Here is an 8,794-nt window from a genome sequence, read left to right on the forward strand (position 1 = left end):
GAAGCTGGAAATAAAATTATTAACTGTGGAGATACTACAGTGCTTTCAAATAATTTATATATGAAAAATTTACAGCTAACCTCCTCTGAAGAGCTGTCCATACTTGCAGACTCCAATCCCTCTCCCCCTATTCTCTCCTTAAACCACAATCAGATTTTCTCCCCACTCCTTAAAATGCTCTTGCACTGTCACCAATGACATTCACATTGCTGACTCCAATGCTCATTTCACAGTCCTCGCCTTACCTGAATCATCAAATCAAAGACTTCTCCTTCTCAGTCTCCTTTGGGGTTCCAACCTCTGACCGTGGAAAGTCCCAGAGCTCAGCCCTCACTTCTTTAGACCAGATCTCAAATACTCTCTTGGCTTTAAATACTATCTATTTGCTAATGACTCCCAAATTTCTATTTCGAGTCAGGACTTTTCCACTGAACTCCAGCCTCATAAAACCCCACCTCATGTCAGGCATCTCAAACGTGACATGTCTGAAACTGAACTCTTGATTCCTGCGCTACCCGTCTCCCCATCCCTCTCAATCCTTCCCCATGTCAGTAAAAGGCAACTCCATCCTTCCACTAGCTCAGGCCAAAGGCCTTGCTGTCATTCTTCACTCTTTTACTCTCACACCCCACATCCAATGCATCAGCAAATCCTGCTAGCCATACCTAGAACATGACTGCTTCTTACTACTCTACTGCTACCACCTGGCCTAAACCCCATCGTCTCTCGTTCCAATACTGACCCAAACTCGTAAGTGGGCTCCCTGTTTGCATCCTTGCTCCTACTGTCCATTCTGAACACAGGCACCAGAGTGATCCTTTACACCAGGGGTCCCCACAAGTCCTGGGCCACGGATGGCTAGCAGTCTGTGGCCTATTAGGAACCGGGCCGCACAGCAGGAGGTGAGCAGTGGGTGAGCAAGTAAAGCTTCATCTGTATTTACAGCCGCTCCCCACTGCTTGCATTACTGCCTGAGCTTTGCCTCCTGTCAGATCAGTGGCGGTAGTGAGTTGTATAATTATTTCATTATATATTACAATATAATAATAATAGAAATAAAGTGCACAATAAATGTAATGTGCTTGATTCATCCCCAAACCATCCCCCCCCAACACCACCCCATCCTTGGAAAAACTGTCTTCCACAAAACTGGTCCCTGGTGCCAAAAAGGCTGGGGACCGCTGCTTTACACCTATTAAGCCAGATCCCCTCACTCCTCTGCTCAGAGCCTTCCAACCACCTCCCTCTACACTCAGAGAAAAGGCCATGGTCTTTACCAGGACTGGTTAGTTCTCAGACCACACCTTGCCCTCCCTTCCTCTGCTCAAACCCACTAGCCTTCTTGCTTGTCCTCCAACAAGCCTGGCGGTTTCCTGGGCTTGTGCCTCTGCCTGGTGCACTTGACCCCTACACAGCTGCACGGCTGTCCCCGACTCCTTCAGGTTTGGCTAAAGAGGCTTCTCCATGAAGCGGTTCCTTAGTTCAAAACTGCTTCTTGACCTTTTTTTTTTTTCTTTTCTTAGATTCCATATATATGTGCTAGCATACAGTATTTGTTTTTCTCTTTCTGACTTACTTCAATCTGCATGACAGTCTCTAGGTCCATCCACCTCACTACAAATAACTCAATTTCGTTTCTTTTTATGTCTGAGTAATATTTCATTGTATATATGAGCCACATCTTCTTTATCTGTTCATCTGTTGATGGCCACTTAGGTTGCTTCCATGTCCTGGCTATTGTAAATAGAGCTGCAATGAACATTTTGGTACATGACTCTTTTTGAATTATGGTTTTCTCAGGGGATGCAATATGCATCTATATGCCCAGTAGTGGGATTGCGGGGTCATATGGTAGTTCTACTTGTAGTTTTTTAAGGAACCTCCATACTGTTCTCCATAGTGGCTATATCAATTTACATTCCCACCAACAGTGCAAGAGGGTTCCCTTTTCTCCACACGCTCTCCAGCATTTATTGTTTCTAGATTGTTTGATGACGGCAAAGACACAGACCTACTAGAGAATGGACCTGAGGATATGGGAAGGGGAAAGGGTAAGCTGTGACAAAGTGAGAGAGTGGCATGGACATATATACACTACCAAATGTCAAACAGATAGCTAGTGGGAAGCAGTCACATAGCACAGGGAGATCAGCTAGGTTGTTTGTGACCACCTAGAGGGGTGGGATAGGGAGGGTGGGAGGGAGATGCAAGAGGGAGGAGATATGGGGATTTAAGTATGTGTATAACTGATTCACATAAAGCAGAAACTAACACACCATTGTAAAGCAATTACACTCCAATAAAGATGTTAAAAAAAGAAAACAAAACTGCTTCTGCCCCTTCTCTGGCGCTCCCTATCCCTCTTCCCTGCTTTATTTTTTTTCTAAGCAACTGTTACCATCTGACTGGACATATTTTAATTTTTATAAAGTATTTTATTTACTGTCTCCATCCCCACCTTCCTCCAGTGGAATGTTAGCTCCCGGAGGACAAGAATGCTGTTTTCTTTTGTTCCTCTTGCATCCCCAGTGCTTAGAACAGTGCTTGGCCCCGGGAGGCACTCAGAATACATTTGCTACAGGAATGCTGAATATGCAAACTCTTAAATCCTGATAAGGCTAAGTGATTTAGGACACTACAGTATTTAACTTCTTTCCACAAAAGAAAATACCATTTCCCTTCTGACATTGACAGAAACTGGAAATTCTTTCTCTTCCATACAGTAACACAATCTGCTCTAAAAAACATGCCCCAAACCTCTTAATTCCTTTTTACTTCAGTCTTTCCTACATCCTCTAAAATATTAACTTTCTGTCATCGAAAAATCTTTCACTTCCCTTCAACACTACTGTACATAATATTGCAAAGGCAAAGTGAACTCACTACAAATGGTATCAAAATGCAAATAATGAAGAAAAGTAATGAAGCTCATTAACAACCAAACAAACCCAACTCTACTTCAAATCAAAGTGCATCAGAGTGGTGAGGGCCCTGGTTCATGCTTAACTTTAGTATTACTATACTCCTTAATGAGCAAACATTTTTCTCACTAAACTCCTTTTGAACTAAAAATAAGTTGGTACAGGACTCTTGCATTTAGCCATGAAAATTAAACCTGAGAGAAACCAGTTCAAGCTACAAGTCAAATTAATAAGCATATAAACGTCTTAGGGAATATGTTTGGATAGGTAACAGTAGGTGCACTGGAGTAGGGGAGATAAGGTTCAAATCCCAGCTCACCCTTTACTAGCTGTCTGACCTCGGACAAGTAAATTCAGACTCTGTTCCTCAGTTTCCTTACCTGTAAAATGGAAATGGTACCTCTTATGGTAGCTACAAGGATTAAATAAAGGCACTAGGTTTTAAAGCACCCAGCACAATGACATATAGTAAGCACTGAAGAGAGCTATTACTATAATCCCTACATCACTGATAATGCAGCTCTTTAAGCTACGAGCTCCTTGGTACCACCGTCATGTTTTAAAGAGAAGGGTTACTATTCAATGGTCTATTTCTTTTTACCTCGTTATGTTCTGTAGCCAATTCTGAACACTGTGGACCGTTCTGAAGGATAAACGTGTTTTTCTCGAGGCAGAGCACTGTACTGGAAGACAATCTGCTTCCAGCATTGCGTGTGAATAAGAGGCAATGCTGTCTTTTAACCCGGACACCCGGGGTCGTGTGCCATCGGGACAGTCCACTCACCTCTCAGCAGCTTGTTTACGCCTAGACTGCGGGCGCCTAGTAAACGGCCACGTACTATCTGTGCCAACGCCAAGACACAGCGCACCTTCTCGGGCCAGACGCCGAGAAGCCGGCTGCGGGCTTCGGCTCGGACCTCCGACCTTGCGAAGCCCCGCGAGCACGCCCGCCCCAGCCACGCCCGCCGCGGCCGACCGCGCAGCCTTTACCCACAAAACCCTCAGAACCCTCGCAGGCCCTCCCAGCTCGCGCGAGCGGCACAGACCCACGAGGAAGCCACCCGTCGCACCACCACGGGTCTGGTTCCCTGCAACCAGGCCCCGGGCCGATGCTTTCCAGTGCTTCGGGGCTGGCGGGAGAGGTGTCAGTGGCTTCCGTCCGGAGGCCGCTCGCGGGCCGAGGCTCAGGTACCTTCCAGTCGGCCGAGCAGCGGTATCAGAGGCAGCACCTTCCCGACGGCGGCGGCGGCGGCGGTACTGCGGCGGCGGGCGGACGGGAAGGGCTGGCCACTGAGACGAGCCGGGGCCCCAGCTGGCCAGAGCGGCCTCACTGCGCCGCGGCTGGTGCTCCCCCTGGAGTCGGGCAGCCCTACGGCGGCTCTGCCAGCTCTGAATCAGAAACTCAGTGATTCCGCTGTGAACTAGGCAAAGTACCACAACTACGACGGGGGAGAAGAGAAAGACAACCGAAAGAGGTTTCATCGATTTGAGTCCAGGAGCATTTTGTATTTTTCACGTCGTTTTCTAAAGAAACATCCCACCCCTAAGCTAAATGCAGGCTTCAAAGGCAAGGACAGGTTTACCAAGAGCTGTGTAGGCATCAGTTTAATAGTTGCTGGCCTAATTTAGGTAAGTCTTCTCTATAATCCAAATTGATGTATTAGTAATAGCAACTACCGACTGGCTTCTTTAATTCTAAAATATGACCCTGAGCTTTTTTTCTAAAAGCGTTTGAATACTTACATTCCACTTTTTAGGATTCCCAGACGAAATGCAGCATGTGTCCAGCCCGAACTAAAAAGGTGGCAGGTCGTGGGAAGTTCATTTACTGGAGACTTTTTTTTTTTTTTTTTCAGTTTACCAACAGCTCCAGTCCTACAGCCAAGAAGACTTGCCCTGCACAGTGATCCTCCCTCCCCTAAATTCTAGCATACTCGCTCAGCCAAGCCACCCTCTAGGGGCTCTCCAGTCCTTCCATTCAATGGCTACTACTCAGTCTAACAGTTTGCTCCTGGAAATGTCATGTAAATGTTTAGGATTATTGTCAATTGAGAAAACCTCTATCAAATCTCTTTCACGTAAGAATAAGATTTCAGGGACTTCCCTGGTGGCACAGTGGTTAAGAATCCGCCTCCTAATTCAGGGGACACGGGTTTGAGCCATGGTCCGGGAAGATCCCGCATGCCACAGAGCAACTAAGCCCATGTGCCACAACTACTGAAGCCCGTGCACCACAACAAAGAGTAGCCCCTGCTGGCCGCAACTAGAGAAAGCCCACGCGCAGCAATGAAGACCCAACGCAGCCAAAAATAAATAAATTAATTTTTTAAAAAAAGATTTCAGGCATTTCACATTTTCTTGTGCAGTGACTAATCATAAATATTAAGTACTCTTTGAATTGATGACATTTATTAACCAATTTGTCATTGATGTCCTCCTTGAGGTTGTGTGTTAAGTTTATTATATCTTCATTGATGCCTGTAAATTGTGTCAAATCAGCAAAGAATTTCAGCCTTCTCCTAGTGTGTTCATACAGTTACCTCCTTTTCATTAATTGGTTTATCAAACAATCCAGGAGCCTGTTCATTACTTCTGTTCAAATGAATCTCTCCACCTTCATGAACTACTGCTTTTGTTTGATCTGAAAAAATGTAGAGACCGTTAAGTGTAAGCAGTGCTGCTTTCCTTCTGGAGGCTCTGAGAATCTGTTTCCTTGCCTTCTCTAGCTTCTAGAAGCCACCTACAATCCTTGGCTCATGTTCAATCCTTCCTCCATGTTCAAAATCAGCAGCTTAGCATCTTTTCAGCTCTCTGACCTCTGCTTCCAACCTTGCATCTTCTCTAACTTTGACCCTTTATAAGGACCCTTGGGTTATGTTGGGCACATCTGGATAATCCAGAACAGTCCCTCCATTTCAAGGTCTTTAATTTTAATCACATCTGCAAAGTCCTTTTTACCATGCAAGTTAACATGGCCACAGATTCTGGGGATTAGGACATGGACACCTTTAGGGGAATGTTATTCAGCCCACCACAAGGGCCCTGAAGCTTAAACTCCATTTCCTTCAGGTAAGTCTACCTTTTCTTCCTCATTACCAAAATCTGTTTGGTCCTGAGTTCTGATTGTGAGAGTTCCAACAGGGAGGAATACCTGTAATTATAACTGGGATACGTGTTATGAAGTAAAAGAAGAGAGATGTTATATGAGGGCAAACTGTCCAGGACGTAATTTAGATGGAAGAGCAGCAATGCCTTTGAATAAGTGATATTTGACTGAGATACACAGGATGAGGATTTAATTATACAACAAACAGTGGGTGTGTTTTGGACAGAGGGGACAGCATGTGTGGCCTGGGAATAGTAATGTCAGAAGGTCAGTGTGGCTGAATTGTGTCCCTGCCATCAAATCCTCAGCACCACCGCAATGAGTGGCACATAGTCGGTACTCAAGATTATTAGCTTCGCAGTTCTTAGCCCTGGCAGCACACTACAGTCACTACAGGACTTTAAAAATACCAACACCCTAGCTGAGACCAAGTCAGAATTGTTTGGAGGTGTGGCCCAACATCCATAGTTTTTAAAGCTGCTCAGAGAATTGTAATGTGCAGTCAGGGTCGAAAGCCACTGTGTCAGATACAACCACAGGAGGAAAGAATGAAAGAACGACAGAAAATATTTGCTTGGGGTAGGATTTTCTCTAAGGAGGTTTTCTTCTGTTTAAAGAAAAGAAGGGTTTTGGCCATCTTGATTATACATTCCTATTCAGTCTTAGAAAATGCAGAAAAGTCTTTCAGAAAGATTGTTAAAATACATAAGGTACAAGGATATACTGCACAACACGGGAATACAGCCAATATTTGATAAATAACATTTGTAATATAAATGGAGTATAACCTTTAAAATTTGTGAATCACTGTGTTGTACATCTGTAACATATATCAACAATTTTTTAAAAAGAAAAAAAAAACACTTCGTAATAGAACGCTTATCAGAAGAGACTCAGCGTGATTCAGCAACCACCCCACTATAACCAGTTGTCTCAGTAGAAAAGAGATGTGTTGGAAAGGAGAGGTGTTTAAAAAAACACACCATATCTACAAAGGAAAGGGCATTTCTTGGTTTTGAGCTCTATTTCCCAGAAGGCATTCCAGTTTTGGGTAGTACTAATGAATGACCATCGGAGGGAGACATGCTCCCAGAAAGCTTGGCTTTCCCCAGTCTCCTCCAGTCTACACCAGGCGAACAAGTATCAGGTGTTTTTAACAACACTGAGAACTCTCAAGGCATAACCATGGAGTAAGCAAGTCACAGGATTAGAGATAGGTAGCGTATATTTATACTATGCCAGAGTTTGGTTCATTTCAGTTCTCCAACATTTAAACCACCAGAAAAAAAATGAATCACGTATGTGTGTCAGGTATCGTATTTGCAAAACTAAGGAAAATTTTCCTTCAGCAGACAGTACAATTGGAAATGAAGTATTAAGCAGATCTTTCGGAAAGAGATCTCTTGTCTTTTGTTAATTGCAAAGAAAACATCATAGGTCTCCTCGAATTTCTGGAGTTAAAATAACAGCTAGACCCCTGGGGAAGAAGAAACGAGCTCGGCTACTTGCTGAAAACCCAATCTGTTATTTTTCTTTGCATTTACCCACACATGGCAGAATGACACAGGGTTTCACATATACGTTAGATGAAATAATGTATGTGATGGGAATGTATATAGTGCCTAGCCCTAGTTAACCTTCCCTTCCAAAAGTAAAGTAACTGATCGTTAGCAAGAGAATACCTTTTGCAAAGGTTTAAGCAAACGCATTGCTTTGCAAAGCCTTTAAATGTGACTGGTGAGAGGTGTGTTGAGTCAGGGAGTGAGAACATCTGTGTGACTCGATAATGGATTTATTGAGAACATCTGTGTGACGCGATAATGGATTTACTGCAGGCATTGCGTCTCACACAACTGGGAGAGGAGTCCAGGAAGTGAAGGTTTGGAAGGAGATACTGGAGGCTCAGATAAGAAGTTACAAACTTGTCTGCCTGAGGGGGCCCGCTGAAGTGGGGCCACAAAGGGGATCTTTAGGACCCGCTGCCTCTGTGCAGCCAGCTACTTCTGTGTGAGGCCCCCACCAAGCATCTGGTGGTGGGCCTGTGCTGTGTTGCTCAGCAGGGCTAGAAGGCAAGAAGAAGAGCTGGACATGAAGTGGAGGGGGACAAGGACATGCCAGAAACTGCCAGGACCTTGCCTTTCCATGTCACTGTATCTGATTGTGGAAAGACTGTCAGAAGATAACAGCCGCTGCCTTGCTCTGTCTCCCAATTCTCCTGGAAAGTCCTCCTTGTGCTAATTTTAAACTGGAATCATACCGGAGAGGGGACACTGGGAAACATAGTTCCCACATTAACCAAGTTGACCAAAAAAACAAAACAAAAGAAAACAAAAAAACAGCACACATATAGGCTCTTACAACTAATTTTGCAGATGAGAAAACTAAGGGCCACATAGTTAGGTAAATTGCCTAAACTCACATTACTATCTCAAAGCAGAAGCAAGCTCAGAATTTAAGTCAGAGGGGTTATCTTCCACTCCACTATCATGCCTCTCTCATCCTTTGTGGTACTTAAGTATTTCAAGAAAATGGTAGAAAAATTTCATGCATCACTTCTGAGTTCCCTTCCTAGGCTAAGAGTCTTTGAGTAGCCAGTGTACCATCACTAGGCATAAATCAGACTATCTTGCCCCGACATAGCCTGGGCATCTGGGTTACAGGGGCTCTTTAATGAGAAGTTATGCCTGTGGCCACCAGATCTCAAAATCATTGAGTAATGAGATACGAGCTATTAGGCATATGTGATGGATCGTCTTACTTGGGGTGG

At 44.4% G+C, this 8,794-nt stretch overlaps 1 protein-coding gene across 5 annotated transcripts in view; it reads right to left on the minus strand.

Annotated features, from left to right (window-relative positions):
• The window catches only part of ANKRD46 (ankyrin repeat domain 46), a 34,566-nt gene extending 30,280 nt beyond the window's left edge, over positions 1-4,286 (minus strand). Inside the window, exons 1-2 of one of the 5 annotated variants that reach the window (XM_067017018.1) lie at positions 3,706-4,219; positions 3,523-3,604 (exon numbers count right to left, since the gene is read on the minus strand). The gene's annotated coding sequence lies outside the window, so the exon portion shown is untranslated. Of the gene's footprint in view, positions 1-3,522; positions 3,605-3,705 lie in introns of all 5 variants that reach the window. The other 4 variants (XM_059042723.2, XM_059042725.2, XM_059042722.2 and 1 more) reach the window with 4 other exon arrangements.
• Positions 4,287-8,794: the final 4,508 nt, after the last annotated feature.

Source organism: Kogia breviceps, chromosome 17 (assembly GCF_026419965.1).
Source record: "Kogia breviceps isolate mKogBre1 chromosome 17, mKogBre1 haplotype 1, whole genome shotgun sequence".
NCBI lineage: Eukaryota > Metazoa > Chordata > Mammalia > Artiodactyla > Physeteridae > Kogia > Kogia breviceps.